This window comes from Adiantum capillus-veneris, chromosome 27, assembly GCF_014529385.1.
Source record: "Adiantum capillus-veneris isolate H3 chromosome 27, ASM1452938v2, whole genome shotgun sequence".
In the NCBI taxonomy this organism is placed as follows: Eukaryota; Viridiplantae; Streptophyta; class Polypodiopsida; order Polypodiales; family Pteridaceae; genus Adiantum; species Adiantum capillus-veneris.
The window spans coordinates 45,020,272-45,041,440 of NC_140957.1; the positions used below are offsets into that span (position 1 = coordinate 45,020,272).

At 39.4% G+C, this 21,169-nt stretch overlaps 1 pseudogene; it reads left to right on the forward strand.

Annotated features, from left to right (window-relative positions):
- The first annotated feature begins 1,100 nt into the window (after positions 1-1,100).
- On the forward strand, positions 1,101-3,514 carry LOC147421878 (uncharacterized; annotated as a pseudogene).
- Positions 3,515-21,169: the final 17,655 nt, after the last annotated feature.

Genomic DNA, 21,169 nt, shown 5'->3' on the forward strand with positions numbered 1-21,169 from the left:
AAATCAAATTTTGATAGTCTTTTTTGGTTGACCAAGGCAAAACATGTACCATCTGCCTGCCATAAAACAGTGGAGAAGCCTCTAACAATTTTTGCTTGTACATCGGATGTGTAAGATGAACCTCATAAAATTCACGTGAAACATCCACCCCCTCAATAAAACATCCACCTAAAATTGACTTGACCCATTGTGCAACATCATTTGCAGAGGGCATCTGGAAAGAAAATTATCACCGCCAATTGTGTTAACTTTTTGAGGGGAGAAATTATGCTAGGGAGTTGCATTTTATATTTCAAATTAGGCACATGTTTGTTCCAATTGCATCTGTTCTAACAAAATTCCTCATTAAGAGCATCATAAACATACTGAGAATTCAAGTCTTCCATTCGAGTTACATCCACAACATCTACATGCTGTCTTTTAGAATCCGACGGACAATCCCTTCTACTGTACACCTGAGAAGAAGAAGGATCCATGGCAAAAAGAAAGGAAGGCAACAGGACAAACAAACTCTGATCACGCTAACCAGACAAAATGAACCCAAAACCTAATCACAATATTTACATTGTCCTACCGAAGCTGAAGAAATATACAAACACATGCTCTCACACACACAAACACACACACACACGATCTCAGACTCTCTCACTGTCGCTCTCTCTACAAGTGCTCAGGTCTTTGTAGAGGATGCTGTACAGGCTGGTGTACGACCTGTAAAGGCTGGCGCAAGACTTCTATATGACATGTAGTAACTGATGCAGTACAGCATGGGAATTGTACGCCTGCAGAGTAGGGTTTGCGAGCGTCTGAGAGTAGACGGGTTAGGGTTTCATTGTGCGCGTGAGCTGCCACCACACACGCCCGCTTGTCACACCACACACACACACATCTCTCTCTCTCTCTCTCTCTCTCTCTCTCTCTCTCTCTCTCTCTCTCACACACACACACACACACACACACACACACACACACAATCCTCTTTCATTCACATCTATACACACACACACATGCATGCGCACACGGACATGCATACGCACAAAGTAGTAGTTCCAAGCAGAGGTCTGGTTTGTTGTGTGCATTTGTGTAGTGTACTTGGTACCATGGCTGAAAATCAAGAGCTTAAGTTGTTTGAAGACATCATGCTTGAGGATGGGCGAACAACACGTATATTTCTTGTTGGTGATGCGTGTCGCAGTCAGAATGTATTCTACTTGTGACAAGGGGACATGCTAGACCAATTACTCAATGTCCATGGAGGGGCTAACATATGATATTTTGAAGCGCAAGACGGGTTGTCCCCATGGTTGTTTCCCTGGAAAGTCCCTAAGATCCTCATATGAGAATCAATCTTGTGCACGCTTCAAAATGCAGAACATAAGTCCAAACAAAATGTGAAGGTGCAAGAAGCTCATGAGGTCAAGAAAGCCAAAAAGGCTTGGGATATGCTTGAGGAGTCTACAAAAATAAAGGTGGGATCCAAAGACATTAGTCAACCTCAAGGAATCACGGGCCATGGAATCCTACTTTCATGATAAAGAAGATCCAATGGCCAATATTCGAAGAACGATTGCATATGGATTTCATAAGCACGCAAGTCCATGGTTAATTTTTCATCTGCTTCATTATGTTCAAAATTCAAATTTGGTGTACTATTTAGACAACACTCATATTCAATAGAGACATCCAAGTGGCAAGGACTCCAAACGACATGAGGTGTCACATGATTTTAGTAGCGAGGGCTCCGCAGGATCACCGCTACCAACGGGCATATGGTCATATTATTTTTCCAAGTCTTTTGTCATTTAGAAAATGTACAATGTCTCTTGAACGTTCATGTATTGTAGAAGAGACTTCAAACTACTAATGATCGAGGCCCTTTGTTGGTGCCAACAAAAAATCGGGCCGAAAAGTTTTTTCTTGAGGGGTCTCCCATATCCTCTTCTATGAGTTTGCTACCCAAGGTCATTGCAAAATATGTCACATGCCATGTCTCCATATGCATTATGCATTTTTTAATGACCAATTGCCTAAGATTTCTTTGAGGATTGTTTGTGCATTTCTTTTGAGTAGTTCTGTTTTCCTTTGCAAGGTATTTGTACCTCTTTGCACATGGTTTTCCACTTGCAAACTTAGGCAATGGACCGATGGCATCCAATCCCCACTTCTCAAACGCATCCTGAGCTAACTCACCATTGTCAAACACCTCATATTGTTGGTGACAAATACATCTGTATGCATGGATGTCCAAAACATCCACAAGTACAAGGAAAGAACTCTATTTGAAGGAAAGGTAAGTGGTTCACGTTCAATCCCACATCAATGTTCATAAGAGCCAATAGCATTTTGCCAAAGATTGAATATGGCTTTAAAGGCTCATATTCTCATATTAGATTTGAATTTGGAGGAAGTATTTAGTTCATTTTAGAGCACAAGAGTGTGATTGTGGATATAGACCTTGTGGAAGTGGACTCCATAAAGCAAGCTAGGAGAAGGCTTCCACTTGGACCATGACATTATTTTTACATGTAAGCATCTTGTGTTCTTTCCTCAACAATGTCTTCTTCACACATTCCTTATAAAACAACTTAGAGTCTTAACTTGACAGGTGGGTGGAAAACACTCTCTCATAGGAGGTGCTTGAGAGTGTGTGCTTCATCGATGGTTTGTGGTTTGAATTTTTGAGATCGGACATGTCAATGCTAAGAAGGTGCAAAACTATTTTACTGGGGTGGATGCAAGCAAACAAATTTTTAGATTCTTTCCAAGTGTGGGCAGGTACTTGTGTCATCCAGGAATTGTTAATTCAACCTTTGGATGTCGGCCTGTGATTGCGTGAGTTATTGTTGTAGGGATCATTGGTGCCTTTTTGTATTGTACAATAATGCAATCAAGAAGATAACAAAGCTTCCTTGGGAGAGGCATGGCCTTATGTACCTCAATTCCTTGACATGATACATCAAAGGATCTAGAAGAATATTTTCCTTTTATGTATTAGTAATCCCTAATTTTGTATGGAAAGTAAATTATGTAAGTGTTAATTTGTGCAAGAAAAGTCTCTAAAGAGTGTGTTTTTTGTATGGCATTGGAATTGATGGCTTCAAATTGCACGAGTCCATCTCTGAAGGAGTTCATGGTTACACCAAGAGATGAATTAGATATTGGCAAGTGTCCTCGGGTATAATTAGTAATATGTCCTACAATTCTCTTTTCAAATCCGAGATTCATCAACAACCTAATGGAGTGGCTTTTGCTTTTACATCATGACATACGTAAAGCGTCTTACTGAAGATGTTCCAAGTCATTTATAAGTTCAAAGGCCCGAAAATTTGTTAGCATCGTAGTGCTTCTCCTTGTGCATTCAATTCTCTTATTATATTGTTTGGAAGTTCGATTCTTATTTGTAGTACTCGCAGGGCAGTTGACAAAGACATGGTTCAAGCATGACCAGGTGCATGAGTTAAAGGACGGCTTGAAGTCTTGGACTAAGAAGTGCATCGATGGGACTATGGCATAACTATTTCAATTGAGAAATATAGCTCTCTCGCTTGTAACCTGACATTTTGTGCTCACACTGCAATGTCACATTGCCAATTGTTGATCATGCAAGCCTCTTTAATGACACCATGTTTTGCCTTTTTTGTAGAAATTTTTATGTATCATCTTACATCTTCATTGTTCTGTTGGTTTTGATGTAATTTGTCTTTTAGAGAGTCTGTGAAACTTTCCAAAAGAGTACACCCTCCGCTAACCTTGGTCACAAAAACTAAATGTGCATTGTACACTTGGCCAGAAGTCGGTGCAAACTTGGTGGGAACTATGTGTGAACTTGGTTGTAAACACAAAACAAACTATGCATGAATGTCTATGAAAATTTACAAAGAGCATTCCGACCACTTACCTTGGTCCAAAAAACCTTAATGTAGTGTATACTTGTGGGAACTGAGTGAAAACGTGGTGTGAACTTGGATGTGAACTATGCATGAAGCTCTGTGAAACTTTTCAGAGAGCAAACCCTGTAGAAACCTTGATCACATATACCTTAATAGGACTTTGTTTACTTTGTGTGAAATCTTGCTATGAATTGTGTGCGATGTGTGGTGTGAACATAACATAAAATATGCATAAATCTCTATGAAATTTGCAGATTGCATTCCTTATACTTACCTTAGGCCTCATTGCATTGTTTCCTTGGTGTGAACTCAGTTGTGGATTGTATGTGAACTTCATTGTGAACATAACATGAAATGTGCATGAAGGTCTGTGAAACTTTCCAGAGACTCAAGCCCTCCACTAACCTTAGTCACCAAAACGTCAAGTGCATTGGAAAGTCAGTGCAATATAAGTGTGAACTATGAGTAAACTGGCTGTAAACTATACACGAGGGTCTGCAATACTTTACAAAAAGTGAGCCCTACATTAGCCTTAGTCATAGAAAAATTAGTGTCTTGTAGCATGATGTGAACTCAGTGCAAACTTAGTGTGAACTAGGTTTGAACATTGTTAAGCATATGAGAAAAAAAAAACCCAAATGCGAACTATGTGAGAACTTGGAGTGAACTGTGTGCAATTTGTGCATGAACTGCTTTTGAGTTGTGCATGAATTGAGCAGGAAAAAAAGAAAGGTACACCGTGAAACACTTGCATTATATTGCACTCATTGACAAAATGAGCCTCCATTGGGAGGCTAGAAAATTGACGAGAACCTCTCTATTCTCATGCATCCTCCATGAGCATGAAACTTGCTCCTCTTGTGGAGCAAGTCCAAGGTTACCTGTTATTAACCTTACAACAATACAACTTGGTATGTCGCATATTCGCACTAGCTTGCCACTAAAATTTTGTTCGCTTCCTTGTGAAGCTAAAGAAAATGGAAAGGGAAGCAAGGCATTGCAGTTGGAGCATGTGATTGTCATCTTGGGGTCAGTGGAAAATGTTTTTGTGTGGCAGTGTAGATACCACACTCGTTGGGCATTCACTAACCTTATGCAAGTTCTTCCTCGTTGATTTTCTGCCTTAATGATCCAGTGTGGCGTGACAGGTTATCAGGTTAATTGGAAGCCAACTCCTCCTCTAGTTGAGCTGTTGGACGTGGGTCATGCCTCTTTCCATGACCAAAATGTGTTTCTGTCACATGGGTTTCTATTTTTCTAATGCTTCCTCTGAGTCGCAGATCAATCTCTTTGGGAGGGAGTGCTCTTGAAAGGATGTCCTTGCAAGTGGTTAGTCGGTGCAAGTGATCCTCAATTTAAGACGAGTTGCAACCCTTAATGGACCCTCTCTTTGGAGGCTTGTAGTGACCAAGTGATGAGAAAAATTACAAGTTTCTCATTTTTTCCATATGTAGTAGTTATTGAACTATAAGCTCATGAAAGGATTTTTCAAAATGAGTGGATCTACTATGGTTTTGGAATTTTTTCCCAAAACCTTGAAAGGACACTTTTATGTCCTGTTAGGTTACCATTCTAGTGTTAAGTAAGGTGTATATACTGCCACAACCTCTTCACTAAATTAGAAGAGTCAACATTCCCATAGCTAAATAGACATTCAAAATTAGACCACCATCAATGCCATGGGCCATTCATTACATACCTTTGCACACCTGTAAAGGAAGAGAAGATACTTAAGGGCTCCTAATAATGATGTTGCTCAAAGTTTGTTTTAGAGGAACAATACATCAAAGTGTTCATTAAGGAGTATGATTGATCTTGGAGATGTCTTGGGAGCATGTACCTTTGGAAAAAGATTCTCTACCCATGCTTTATTTGCATGGAACCAACATATGATAATATGACAATAGACTTGTGTGAGTATGCCATCATTATTATACTCCCAGCAAGCATCATAAGCCTTGATTACCTTGTCAAAAGCATCAAGCTCTGATTGTGACTTGTCTATTACAATGATCGTAGGTTGCGTAGAGGCCACACATTGCCCATTCTCAAAAAAATTGTTTGTAGAGTTATCTCAAGTGTCATCTTTTCTTGGTCCAATCCAGTGTCAATTGTGCAAAACATAAGCCAATGGGTATACCCATGCCGTGTTGGTTTGGTAAGATGGCATCATACAAAGGGAGACCAAACACATTTGTCTTGAAGGTGCTATCATTGGCTCATGTGTTGTGAAGGGAAAAGTGCATGGCCATGCCAAGCATCCAATCATCTTGAATAATTAGAATGAATGGCCTATCTGCACACTCGATCATCAATGGATTTTATGGTTGGAAATAGCACATCTATAAACTACAATGGTTATTAGCAAGCCGTTCTAAAGTTCCAATAAGTTGCTTATGAACATGCAAGAAACTTTTCTTTGCTTTTATAATGTGCAACCTTGCTCAACATTGCGATCCAATTGTCTTTTGTGATCTTCCCTACATTCTCACAATGGTAGAGTTATTAAGTTTGGAAATGTATGAAAGGGCATCTCATTGAGAAGCATGGACTTTACCTTAATTACAGATTTGGTATGACAACATTGCAATCTCTCTTGGTATCATAAAGACCTGTAGGTTACTTGATTGGTAGGAGATCATATTTTACTTTCTCCTTTGATAGTGAAATTCTTGCTCCATTCTTGCAACATGCCGTGAGATTCCCACATCAAAAAAATCTTATGTACAACATTCAATCAGATTAGGGTGAACCAGCAAATAATACAAGTCTCGATGTGAGCCAGGAATGTGGCTTTCATAATGAGGAAACAATGACACATTAGCAAAGTTGGTCCCATGATCACAATGGGCTCGCACTCAAAATGGGCAGCCACATCTCTTTGACCTCCTCTTCCTCTTTGTGATCTCTCTTCTACGTGGCTCTCTTCCCTTATGGCATACATAGTTGACCACAATTCTTTTCTCATTTGCATCCTTGATAGTAGAGTGCATTACAAGTCTCACATTATGCTCAATCATAATTGGGTTCAGGCATATGTTTAGAGTAGAAATGTCTAGCCTCTTCCTATATGGGATAAGATTAGACCTCCCTTTTTTTTTGGAAGTTGGGATTGTGACATGGCATTTCTTGTACTTGAATAGACACATGATGACAATAAATTCTTCACATAAGCCAAAGGTATTCCATACCTTTTAATATCCATGGACCATGTCTCATTAAGGTTTAAAAGAGACTCCAAACCTTCTAGTTGGGACCTGCCATCCTCACTTAATTGGCATGATCGCACAATGTGTTGCTACTCTTCTATGTATGTTATCCTTGGAGATGGCATGGACCTCAAGCACAAGTATTCTGTTCCATCTGCCTCCTTCTTCAAACAAAGAGAATCTTTCATCCTCCTCCCTCTCTTTGAATCAAGCGACCCCAAAAATCACATTCCTTTAACTCTTCTAAGGTCATAGGGTTATCTCTTTGTAGGACAACCTTCATCATTGCATGAGTTTTGTTTTCAAAAGGGTAGAACGTAGAGAAGTATAGTTGTATGAATCAAGTGGACATAACATATGGTGAGTTTTATGTTCAAATGTTCTTGTGCAATCCTCCATATGGCATGTACTTGTTTCCCCATGATCGCTTGATTCCTAGATGGGCACTAATTTGCACCATTTTTTGTCCCAAGCATCAAGAAGTAGCAACTTGATTAAATCCTATGCTTTGTGAAGCCTCCAAAATCCCCTTATTTTCTACTCATTCCCCTTGATTAAGTATGTGTATGTGTGCCATTTGAGTGTGTGTGAGTGTGTATGTGTGTGTGTGGCTTGTTCGCAATTGTTGGAAATATCACCTTTGTTTTTTGATATGAAAATGACACAAGTATTGCTATGGGCACTTAATAAAGATTACTAGAGTTTGATTTGCCAACAGGTGTCCAGTTTGGGTAGCAATAGTGGGTTATCCATGCACTTCCTACCTCTTCTTGCCGCTCCTTAGGAAAAGTGATATGTCCCCCCAACTTGGCTTTGGGATACAGATAAACCTACACTTGCTGGAATCATGGTCTATTATGGTGACCCAGTGGTAGGAAAAAGTCCATTTAAACTCAAATGGGGAAAATTTGTAGGTGCATGCTTTAGTTGTGGTAAATTTGGACATATGCAATGCCCAAATCCTCTACTGAAACTGCCGCCTTCTATCGTTCCTCCATCCAAAATTCATGTTTTTTCTCCCTCTTCATCATCTATGAAGACAAAGATGGAAAATTCCATTGGAAACGTCCAGTCTGAACACGATAAAGACAAAAATAAGCTTCTGACCAATGTACAGTCTAGTTCAAAGACTGACACCAAAGGAAAACCAAATTGGTTGACTCAAATGATGGTTGGCAAACTCCAAAGAAGGTGGATAAACCTTGTTTTCTGCCTACATCAAGAAATTATGTGTGTGCTTCACATGGGAAGAGTGTTAGGTACCCTACATCTGCCTCTCATGATCACGTATCACTGGTTGAAGTGTGGGATAGAGTGGTTCACTCTTACAAAGATTCTTTGCTTAGTTCCACATCCGTGTCATTGCTTATGGACCACCCTTCTTCTCAAGGAATGTATGTGGATTCTTCTTTATTGTTGTTGGCATGGATGTGGATGTGCAAATGGGCACTACTTCTTGATGTTCTCTTCCTATCGTTCTCATGTAAATATTATACAAATCATTCTCCTCTCCAATGCTTCACATATAATGTGGGCGGGTTGTGCAACCATGACACATGGAAATTGAGCTGGGTATTATGTACATACATAATACAAAAAAAGCATATATTTTTGTATTATAGTAGCATAATCAGCATGAGTTTGCAAGTCAATCTTCGTAGTTTGTGGGAGTTTGGATTCCTTCTACTAGCACCAATACTTATTTCGGTGTTTTGATGATGGTGCGACATGAACTATAGCCAGTCTTGGCCCATGATGACCCTAAGGGGTGGTGGATGGTCAATGTCTTGTTCAAAGGAAAATTTTGGAATCTGTTGGTATATATGCTTATATTGCTTCAGCCCCAGGAAGTCATATTTGGCGAGATTTAGCCAAATACCTCTTGCGTTTGCGTGCATTTTGGTGTGAGGATTTTAATAATGCACTTGTAAACACTGACAATACATCCTGATCATTCACATATGTTAAGTTCTCAGCATTCTTCTTGGGATAATATGGTGAGTGATGTAGGTATTTGGGATTTGTGGGCCCTTACTCGCTCTTTAGAAAGGGGTTATATTTTTACCCATGATGCGTACTCAAGGTATCAAGCATAGTTGAATCATTGGTATTTACTTGGGACTCAGTAATATGATACGTTTCCATGTAATATGTGGGTTGATCGTTCTTTTACCCTATTCGATCATTTCCCTCTTTGGCTGCCGGTTTATTTTGATGCATCTCCTAATGATACTCCTCTTGCCTGCAAGTGGTTATTGCATATCAAAAATGCATATCTTTCACACCAAGCCTTCCAAAATCTGGTTGAAGTCCTCCTCTTGTCTCATATGTTTATCGATGTGGATGTGGCTTAGTATTGTTTTGTTATGTGTATCCAGGCAGTCATATGGAATTATGGTACATGGTACATGCAACAACAAAGAGGCCAGGTGCAAGCAAATAGGGCCACTTGACAAGAGTTAGAAAATCATGCGGATTCTAGATTGTTATGTGCTGCTAAAGTCTCTCTGATGCATAATAACAAGCAAAAACTAGAAAAATGAAAGGTAAAATCGTGGCAATATGCTCTCATGAACAAAGGTTGTTCATCAAAATTATTTTGAAGCACTTGCATCATTCATGGCAATCTACAACCATTCAAGGAGTTAAGGATGATTCTGGACAATGGACTACCAATAAAGTCCAGTTAGCAAATACCATGGTGGATCATTTTCAACGGGTTTGTGTAGCTCTTGTGGCTCCCTTGTAGGAGGTATTGCAAGCCAGGATACTGTTGTTGTCGTATGTACATCCTATATTGACTATGGATGATGCACAAACGCTTGAACTGCGTAGCACTTTGTTATATCTTGGTCATTGGAAATCTTTTGGATGGGATGGTCTTATGGTTGAGTTTTTCCATTTCTTTTGGGAGTCCCTAAAACATCCTCTTTTTATGATGAATCATGCATGGACTACACAATCTTTCTCGCAATTGTGGAAAGAAGGCCTGGTGAAATTTTTGCCTAAGCAAGCACTCTATGAATCCTTTTCTCATTGGCATCCTACGCTTATACACGTCATTTAAATTTATTTTGAAAATAATTGCTACACGCATTAAAGATCATTTGTTTTTTGGCATACATGCTGCTCAATATTGATTCATTCTTTATCGAGAAAGTAATTCATTCCTTGCCGAGAAATTAAGGATAATCTTTCTTATGCTTTCATCGGCATTAAGTATGAAAAATATACTAGACAAAATGTACTTATCATGCACGTTGATATAGAGAAAGAATTTGACACTATTGGCAACCTTGGTCTTTGGTTTCAAAGTGCGTCATGTGGTTTACTTTCTTTATGAACATGGTCAATCTTCGAGTATAATTGATGGTGAGCTTACACAGCTGTGAGATCTTGGTTGTTCTGTCAATTAAGGATGTCCTTTAAGTGCCATGTTGTATGCTATTTCCACTCATCCTCTATTACTTTATTTGGACTTCTTGATAGCATGTTGCATTTGGTACACGGATTGGAATTACCATTGTGCAAGCATTTTGTGGCACAAGCATATGCTCTTGATTCCATGTTCTGGTCCAGAAATCCACCATATAATGTTTGATGTATCATGGAAGCCTTGACATTTATGGGTTGGTTGTTGGTCTTCATGTTAACTTTTGAAAATCTAAACTTTTGCCATTACATCACATGGACTGGCATTCTATATTATGGCTGAGTGAGATTGTGAATTCGGATAAGCTTGTGCGGCATCTTGGATACCCTTTGGCTTGGTGGATGAACAATGTTGTTTGGATTGTATTGAGCATAAAATTAGGTCTAATTTACATTATTGGAAATTGTCTACTTGGCTGCTACATGTACAACTCAGAATAGTGCAATCCATCTTGATGGCATACATGCAATTTTTTCTATCATTATTTCATTGGCCACCTCGTTGTCTTACTGATTTCATGTCTCAAATTTTGGACCATTTTTGGTCCACTTGCTCCCACAAAAAAGGGCTATGACTGCTTCTCTAGGGGGTGCACTATTAAGTACCCCCTGTATAACGTGCGTTTGCACGAAAATCAAAAATTTCTTTTTTAAACATGTTTGAATGAATAAAATGACCCCTTGTTTTAAGATTTTTTTTCAAAATTGAATATAAAAACCTCTTATTTTAATATTCTCTATCAAAATGCCTAAACTTTTGCATTTTAAAACCCCTCATGCTGAGCTCGCGTGGTACAATAACATGATTACATAGTGCACCCCCCGTTTGCTATGATTAAAATATGTACTCCAAAGCATTGTGGTGGTCTGAATATTTTACGTTTGTGTCTCATGTTATTGCAAAAAAAGGCCATTTTCGGTCTAGTTGCTCCCACAAAAAAGGGTTGTGACTCCTTGCTATGGATAAACTATGCACTCCAAAGCATTGTGGTGGTGTGAATATTTTATATTTGTGTTCTCATGTTATTGCAAAAGGAAGGTCACGTTGTTATTAGTATGGTGGAACAAAGAAAGCCTTGGATGCTGATGTTTGCTTTTTTGTGTTCTCATGCGGTTTCTACACCTGCTTTTGGTCAATGGTAACCTTCATACTTGGATGTGGTTTTGGAAAATTTGAAGCTATGATTTATGCTACTCACTCGCTTCCAGTCTTGTAGTTGATTGGGAACAAGTCACAAAGCAAATGTTGTGGCATGGTTGGGATACCATGAGTGGCAATTTACTCAGACTTGAGAATTTGCATCGGAGTCTGGTTTTTTATTAGACCCTTGTCCAGCGGTCTCCCAAACATGCATATTTCCTCTCCTGGAAAGTCATTGATGCAATATCAGATGTTGTGGACAATGATGGGCATGTACTTTCATTTCAACAGGTTGCTCTTACTTTTGGTCTTGGAATGCATTATAGACACATGTGGCAATTCATCAAGGATATGGTTGATTCTAGATCTCCCATTCCATCACTCGATGTTGAGTGCAATTAAAATACACCAAGCTAAGTGAGGGGCAGAATGCACCCTCACCTCTTTAAATAGAAGAAGGAGGACCACAACCACTCAAAGCATGTAGTGTGCATATCGCACTCAATAGAGCACGCTCCCTCTGGGGAACCGAAACTGAGTAGCCACCCTTGATGTAGCCCCGCCACAGTAGAACATAGCTAATCACTGCGTCTCACGGCAGAATAAGTCATGCCCAAAACATTTTTACCACGTTTTTTTGTTGCCCTTGCAACCATTATAACCCTTATAAGGGTTCTAACACACGGTGAACACCAACTTAGGAGTAGTGTAGGGCTACAGTGGATAAATATAGCTAGAAAGACAACTTTTTAGGGTTTAGTATAGCATTCCTACATAAATGCAAGTGACAAAGTGTGTGTGTGTGTGTGTGTGTATTCACCCTGTCCCACGCACTGAACACTATGGATCGATAGTAGGCCCATTGTGAATGGGCCTACTACCTTATTAGAGAGATGAGAATATGGTGGCTGAAGTGTAACCCATGCCAATCATGTTGAGTAAGTGATAGTAGAATTTTATCTACTATGCACATCTACTGAAGCCATTACTTGGCAATACTTTTTTATAAGTAACTTAATGTCTTCCCAAGCAAGGAGGTAGTTGGAGGAGGAGTAGATAATTAAGTAAAGCACGTTGATACAAGAGCTAAGAGCCACTTTATGGGATCTATTACTATTCCTTTTTATGAACTCAAAAGGTGGAAGGTTTAGGAGATCTCTTTTCCGTACAAATTTTCGGTCATGTTTTCCAACACAAGGTATATGAAGAGAAATGGAAAAGTTAAGGAAGTGTACTGAAGTGAAAGAAAAACCAATGGGAGTAGTGAACCCTTGTAAAGAAGTAGGTTCAATTTTTAAATAGTTAGGATATATATAACAGATCTCTTCTGAAAAAGACTTATTGTTGTTTCTTAGTAAGTAATACATTTATCTGTAAGTGTGTCTAAATAGTAAAAGCTTATCACTTTTATCTCCCATGGCTCTGAGGAACCATTTGTACTCGAAGAAGGCAAGGTATATATTACACATAAGCGGGGAGCATGAAAAGCCCATGGGGATGCCTAGGCTTTGATTAAAACAGTGTCCTCTAGAGAGAATGATGCAGTTATCAAGTAACCAAGTTATGAATAGACAAAGCTTTTCTTCATTGAAGTGTAAGGGGTGGGATGAGTGCGTCTTTTTTATCCATCTAAGTTTTTTGGAAAGGGAAATGTAGAAGAAACCATTCTTCTTAGCATTAAGAAAAGCAAGTTTGATGACCTGTGATAGTATATCTTTAAGCCCAAGATCACCTTATATAGGAATATTCTCATAACACTGAGTGATATCTGCTCTAAAAAGATGAAAAATCTGTCCAAGGAGGTTGAGAGAAACCTCTGTAGAGTTTTTTGTTATCCAGAAGGGGTTGTATTGTACTTGTAGAAAGTTATGGAAGATTTTTTGTTTAGAGGCACAAACAAGTTCAAACTCTGCTAATATAAGGTCAAGACAAAGAGTGATATCTTTGGTGACATCCAAAAAGATGCCATTCGAGGCATCAAATATCCATCTAAATTATGTTTATGAATCTTATAGGTGGAAAAAAGTACTGGTAGTTTTGTGTTCTGAAGAGAATGACCCAGATCCTCTAAGTGTCTCGAGATGTTATTGGTGGTATAACAGCCTGTAGAGATGTGTTTAATTTTGTGAATTACTTCCTAGATACCCGAGAATGTGCTGCTTTCCAAGCTAAGTTTTTACAAATAAGAGTAGGACAATTAGAGCTTTTATCCAGACCGGCTATGAACCAATTTTTTGATAAACTTTGAAATTCATGAGCAAGTTGTGGTGTTAGCCAAGAGTTATCTGTAGATAAACATTTTCTAGGTACTTGAGAGATTTTCTGGAAAAAACATTCTTCTACCACTTTAGTTAAGTCTAGTAGGAGTGTCTTCTCCAGTCGGAGAGAACTAACAAGGTCAGTTAAGCAGCTAAGTAAAGTTGATAAAGCGAGACATGGGTTTTTGGGAAAGTTAGGAATGTGATTAATTAAGCCCATTAGCCAAGATTTTCCAAATTTTGCTATTATTCAATGATGCTAAGATCACAAGTATAAACATGCATATTGTATGAATCAAAGTCTTTGCAAAATGTGATAAACTGATTGCAGATACATTTCAGCATTGAGCTATATCGAAGAAAATCATTATTGTATACCAAATTTTTAATAGGTTGTTGATATCTCGAGCCAATAAGTACATTGTCAAGTAGTTTGTGGTTCCCAAAATGTAGGTCAAAGCACTCACCAAAAAGTGTTTGGGGTGTACTCAATCAATAAGCTCATTTTGAAAGAGAATGTATGTAAATTAAGTCTTGGCCTGGAGCTTTTTTGTTGAGAAACCTTCGTCCACACGGGCTCACAGCAACTCTGAAATTCCTTGACGGCTTCCAGAGTCGCACTATCTCTAGAAAGGATACCACCTGTTTGAGGGATAGTAGGAGTAGCCGGGGAACTGATAAAAGAAGTATTGAGGCCGCAAAGTTTTTTCAAAAAGTTAGACAGATCAGCCCTAGAAGATGAGAATAGGGCAAGCTCATGTTGATACTGTATAGAGAGTATAGGATGCTGGGTTATGTACTGGGAAATTAAATTAACACCATATTTAGAATCCTTGTCCAAGGTAGCCAAAATCTTGACCCAATCATTAAAAGACAACATGCGCAAGATAGACATCCTCTTGTCTGAGGTAAGAGCCAAGTCATAGATTGGTTGAGAAGCATCCAAGCTGCTAATACATCTGAGGACAAGAGATGTTTCCATAGAGAGGGGTTTAGAGGATAATTCCAAGCCTTGTGAGAGAGCAAGGGTCTACAATATACAAAAAAGTCAGTAAAGCTAAGACTACTTATTGTAGTAAGAAACACAATATTTGGCCTTTCTTGCCAGGAAAAGTAGGGTTCTAACTGCTAGGGCATTTTTTGGAGTATGGTCTTTTAGGTAAAACTTAATCTGCTCTAGAATCTTTGTATGATTCTCCGGGTTGTGTTTTACTTTCATGCGGGCTGTCATTCTAAAGTGTTTGTGATCTTAAAAGGAAATATGTGAACATAAATATGATTAGTCTTGTAGATTGGGCCTACAATCTTTAAACCGGCAAAGTCAGAGACTATGATAGCCGTGAGCAGGAGATCAAAAAAATAGTATATGAGGGACCACCTAACACCAGCCAACCAGTCAAGGGATGCCTAAATCGGATTAAGAACCTAAGTAACCATAGATTATTAGGAAGGCCTTCCCCATGGTATTAAGAGAAGATCTGTAACGCCTAGCTTGGTCAAACTAGCTTAGTCGGAGTGCTTGATTTTTAAACCTAGACAAGTGATTATGACAAAAAATTACATTGAATTTAATGTTTGGTACTAAGCAAATGCGCTGAATATTATGCTACCAATCACAAGTAAAGCAAACAAATATAGATGCAAAAAAGATAAGGGACAATGCTAATGGACAAGAAACACCTGTTTGTGTTGATGATCGCACTTGGTTTGAAGAGTGAACGAGAGAAAGATTCCAGGAGGGTCCAAATCCTAACCACAGTAGCACGTTCCTGTATACACGAGGAAACACAAAGAATACCTCTAGGAGGCACATCAATGGGAAGAAAGAAATTTGCTAATCACTAAACTCTAAAACAAAAACACTCCTATCGTACTAATCTTACCTACCCTCCATCACTTGAGTGATGAGGATGAAAGGTGTTTGATGACATAGGTTTTTGTTTTAGTGTACTAGATGTGAATGTGTAGGTTTGGTCAATGTTTTGACTTTTATTGTGCATACTCGTTTGCTAATTTCTCTTGCTCTTTGCTTTTTTTCTTTTTTGCGAGTATAAGGCTTTATATATACATTCCCTAAGATTGGTGATTGAGAGGTCAGGGAAAGAAGGGTAAGAGGGCAATAATTCAATAGGCTGACGTGAATGAAGACTTCCCCCCTTCCTTGGGTAGGTCATACTATTTGAAATGTGCTCGTCATTCTTTGAAACCAATTGTTCTAGTTGGTAATAGGAGAGGATTTTTGTCATTAGTTTTCTATTACCTTAGGTGCCTCATTGAGTTGGAAGGGTGGTAAGGTACTCTCCCAGGATTGAACTTGAAGTGGTTCATCAGGTGATTCTTGAACACTCGAAGGTGTGGATTCCTTTGTAGCTTCATGGAGGTCCACTATTGAGGTGGAGGTTGTGGAGAAGCTTTTACCTCTATGGATGCATTACATGAGGAGCTAGAAGCTTCATGGGACTCCCCCCCTTCCTAAGCTAGGTGGAACAAATTCTTCTTTCTTCGATACCCAAACTAGCTCGGAGCGAGTATGTAGCATTCTGTGATTTTTTTCTTTCCACGATCGTCAATTCGTTTTGGAGCTACAGGATTGGGTGCACATGGGTCAGGTGACAGGTAAGAACACAATCTACGTTTTGGCACCCAGATTTGATCATTTTCTTGATAGCAGCCTTGGGCTTCCAATAGTCGTTTAGGAATCCAACGCCACGTTTCTTTACATTTCTTGGAGCGAGTGGGACGTCTCTTACCAGGCTTCTGTTTTTTAACACTAGCTATGGTCGCTAGAGAAGCTTTAGGGACCCACTTGTATGTTTTCTTTGTTATATTAGGACGAGTCTTGGCAGAAGCTACATGCATTGCTTATAGCATCTATAAGGGTATGAGTGATGGCATTTCACCCCCCTCAGGTGTTACCTAGGTGGTCCCCCTGTTTCCCCAAGTGTCTATGGTTGATGCTAAGTGGACCCAATCCACATTGTCCGACTCAGTCATCCCACGTAGAACATCCATATAAGAAGAATCTTCCCCAACATCAGTGTCTGCTTTACACGTGTAACAGTATTGCAATGGGGCCGAGTGAAATGTGGTGTCATATCTATGATCAATTATAAACCTGTTTCCTAGAGGATGTGCTCGATCAGTTACCAGATCCACTCGAATGATAGAAACTTGGAACTGCAGGTAGACATGGTTTTTAGACCAGTCATGCACCATTTTTGCTTCCCTCATGAAAGGACATCCTAAGATCATCTCATATGCCATAGCGTACTTGGACAAATCCATAACAATGAAGGTAATTCTTATTTTATGTCCAAAGACCTTGATCTTGAGATCTTCTAGCATCCCAATAGGTTTAACAATAGACCCATTGGCCATGTTTACTACTATGGTTGTGGTCCCAAGGTGAGGTCTTCGTATAGTTTCCCATAAATTTTTAGTCACAATGCTAACGCCAGTGCCACCATCAAGGATTCCTTTTACAGTTAATCCTTTGGTAGTGATTGGTATGGTTGCATTGGATTCATCTCCCTCAAAGTATTGTCCCAACTTGTTAACAGGTATTTCTAGTTTGAAATAAATTGTCTCACCTCTTGGATAGATACATTGACTTCACTTTGCATCTAGACAGCTTCATGGGATTTCATGGTGGTTTCCACAGGAGTGCCAAGTCCTCAAACTTATCCCCGTGGGAATTCATGCTTTCATTCACAAAGTCAACATTAGAGCTCTTATCCAGGATGGGAATAATCAAAACCAAATGCACAAAGTGCTTTTGCAATATGAGTCACAAGCCATGTAAGTGTTTACATTCACTTGACAAATTTGGGCAGTGCCAGTAATTTCTTTGGAGGCTCACATAATATCGATGGCCATCATCACTTCCACTTTGCATCTTGAAAAACACTGTCAACTCATTCATGATGACCAAGGTAGAATGGTCATCTTCATATTGCCATAGTATTTTCTCTCCCTCATGAAGTCTTTTGGTATGATGCTTCGATGAGCCTCTCTTGCTAAAGCGCCTTGAGTCAATTGCGTACACATAATTCAAGCTCTATTAAATAAAATAATCTCGTACCATTGATGAATTTGAAGAAACACTAGATGCTTACCTATTTCTTGATTCTATATGAAAAACTCAAGCAAAGTTTCTCCCATTTGAGTGCCACTTGTAGATTCACCCACAATTAGATGGTGAAGCTCCACAATAGATCTATTGATTTGGGTATTAACACTAGAATGGTAACAGGACACTTTTACGTCCTTGGACACTTTTGTGTCCTGTTGAGTGACCATTTTGCTTGAATTATTTGAAGAGTATGAAAATTAATTTCTAGGTGCTATATATCCACAAAGTTGCCTTATGAGCTGAAAAAAACTTAGCATTTTTGTTGGAGTATCGATCTCACCATTAACCTTACTCTTGCACAACATTTTTGAACCTAAATTGTGTGAAAAAACGGGTCCTGATTTTGGATTTTTTTCAATTTTTGGCAACTATACCACTCTAAACTTCATGTTTGTGAGGTTTAGATGGCTAGAGGTTAGGCCTTCATAGTTCTCAACATGTTTTGATGCTTGTAGGGAGAGCTAAGTGTTAAAATTGAAAGTTATGACCAATTTACAAGAATTGCATAATCCTGTTTTTTAGCCAAAATTAGCACTTCTATGATTTTTTTGGTGGCTTTCTTGATATCCAAATTCAATTTTGATTGTGTAAGTATAATGTATAACATAAAGCTAATCTTCCTTGAGTTTTGGGGGACCTAATATGCTATATAGCATAGTATATGATGATGGTTGAGTTTTTTGATTGCTGAAGAATACGATACATTTTAGAGTAGCAAGTATAACTTTCTCAATATTGCTAGTTTCTTAGGCCAATTGTGTGTATTTTGTAGGTAGTAACCATATCTAATCATAGACTACAAACCTGGCTAGATATTGAGTAGTTTCTATGGGTTTCTAGAGGTCATAATTCTAAACCCATTTTTTTCATGCAGCAAGGTTCTCATCTAGGTTGGGTTGTGGATCTAAGTGTTCCTCCTGTATTGGAATCTCTCCAGCTCCATCCATCTGTGCAAATTGTGGTAGCCCAAACTTTAGTTCTCCATTGAGGAAATGTTGGAATTAGGGTTGCAGAGAAACACACACATCTTGGAGAAGACGAAGGAAGCTCAAGGCACACAATAGAGAGAGTGTTACTTAGTGTGCAATGGAAAGATAGATAGCCCTAGAGTGATGGGCGTATATACAATGCACGGGGGAAAAACCTCCTAAAGAGGGGAAAAATGCCCCGGTGGTCCTAGTGTGTTCACACACATAACTACCACATGTATATGGTAACAAATCCCCCCTGGAGTGATGCGGTGAACGAGAGCTGGCACATGAGTAAAGGGAAGTGCCATGCCCTGAGGACAGGATCAGTCCACAAAGGGGAGTAAGCCCAAAGCTTTGCAGAAAGCTTCAAGCTTCTCACGAGACAATGCCTTTGTGAAAAGATCTACAAGGTTGTCCTGTGTTGGCACATAAGCCAAGCTGATCTCTCCTGCTGAGAGCCTCTCCCTGACATAGTGGTAATGCACCTCAATGTGCTTTGTGCAAGCATGAAAAACTGGGTTCCTCGCAATTGCCAATGCGCTCTGACTGTCAGTGTAGATAGTGTTGGTAGTGTCCTGTCCAACACCCAAATCAGCCATAAGGCGTCTGAGCCATACACACTCAACCGTAGCTGTGAAGACTGCCCTGTACTCAGCCTCACAACTTGAAGTGGCCACAGTAGGTTGCTTCTTGCTCAACCATGATATACATGAACTGCCAAGCATGAAACAAAAACCACTTGTGGACACTCTCATGTCAAAACAACCAGCCCAATCCGAGTCCGAAAAAGCACCAGCCATTTTGGCATACCTCTAGCCTGCTCATTTTCAGCCCTTTCCTCATCAAGTACATCATGTACATCTGCATCAGTAATAGGCTGATCTAAAACATTTTCAGAAACCCCCATAGGCTGTACATTTGCCTCATAGGAACTTACATTCGTATTTCCACCACTGAAAAGAGGCAACAAAGTGTCATAAATGTCATGTGAGCTTACATTACTGTCTCTAGTACATGACAGCAAGGGCTGAACAGAATCTTCCACAAACACTACATCCCGAGAAACCAGAATATGTTTTGTTTGCGGATGATACAACCTGTAACCTTTGCTTTCAACACTATAACCAAAAAAAATAAATTTGACAACCTTATCATCCAATTTTTTGCGCTGCACTTGTGGCACCAAAGCATATGCCAAACAACCAAAAACACACATGTGCTCAATAGATGGTTTTCTATCATGCCATGCTTCATATGGAGTACTAGACTGCAAAGCTTTCGTAGGATACCTGTTAAGTACATAAGTGGCACACATGATGGCCTCAAGCCAAAAAGAATGTGGCAAAGCTTGACTTTTGACCATACATCGTGCCATTTCCGTCAGTGACCTATTTTTCCTCTCAGCAACACCATTTTGCTGAGGTGTATAAGGCACTGAACAGGTGTTTTATCCCACGACTAGCCAGAAATGCATTAAATTCATGAGACATATACTCCCCCCCTCGATCGGAACGGAGGGTGCCCATAGTACATTTCGAGACATTTTCAGCCATAGCCAGAAATTGTTTGAAGCACATAAAAACTTCGGACTTCGCTTTAAGCGGAAATACCCATGCATGCCTGGAGTAATCATCAATCAAAGTCACGAAGTACAGGTAATTGCCCAAGGACGGAGTTTGCATGGGCCCACAAACATCAGTATGCACAAGCTGCAACCTGCATGTGGCCAGAATTGAACCATCCTTTGGATATTTAGAACGCTGCATCTTACCCAAAATAAAGCCTTCACAAACATGTTTGACAGGTGCTTCAAGAGGCGGCAAAGAAGCAACCATATCAGATTTCTGCAAACGTAGCAAACTGGCAAAATTCAGATGACCAAAACGTGCATGCCAAAGTTTTGCATCTGAAATAGCCCTTGAATCTGCAACAACATTTGCAAAATTTTGTCCACACTTGTCATACAAAGTGAGCTTATACAGCCCACGGCACAAAAGGCCAGATGCAACAATTTCATCACCAAAACTGAGATCATGAACTGTACATCTGTCATCCACAAATTTGACTACAAGTCCAAGTCTAGCAAGTGCAGATACAGACAAGAGATTCTTCTTGATCCCAGGTACATAAAGTGCA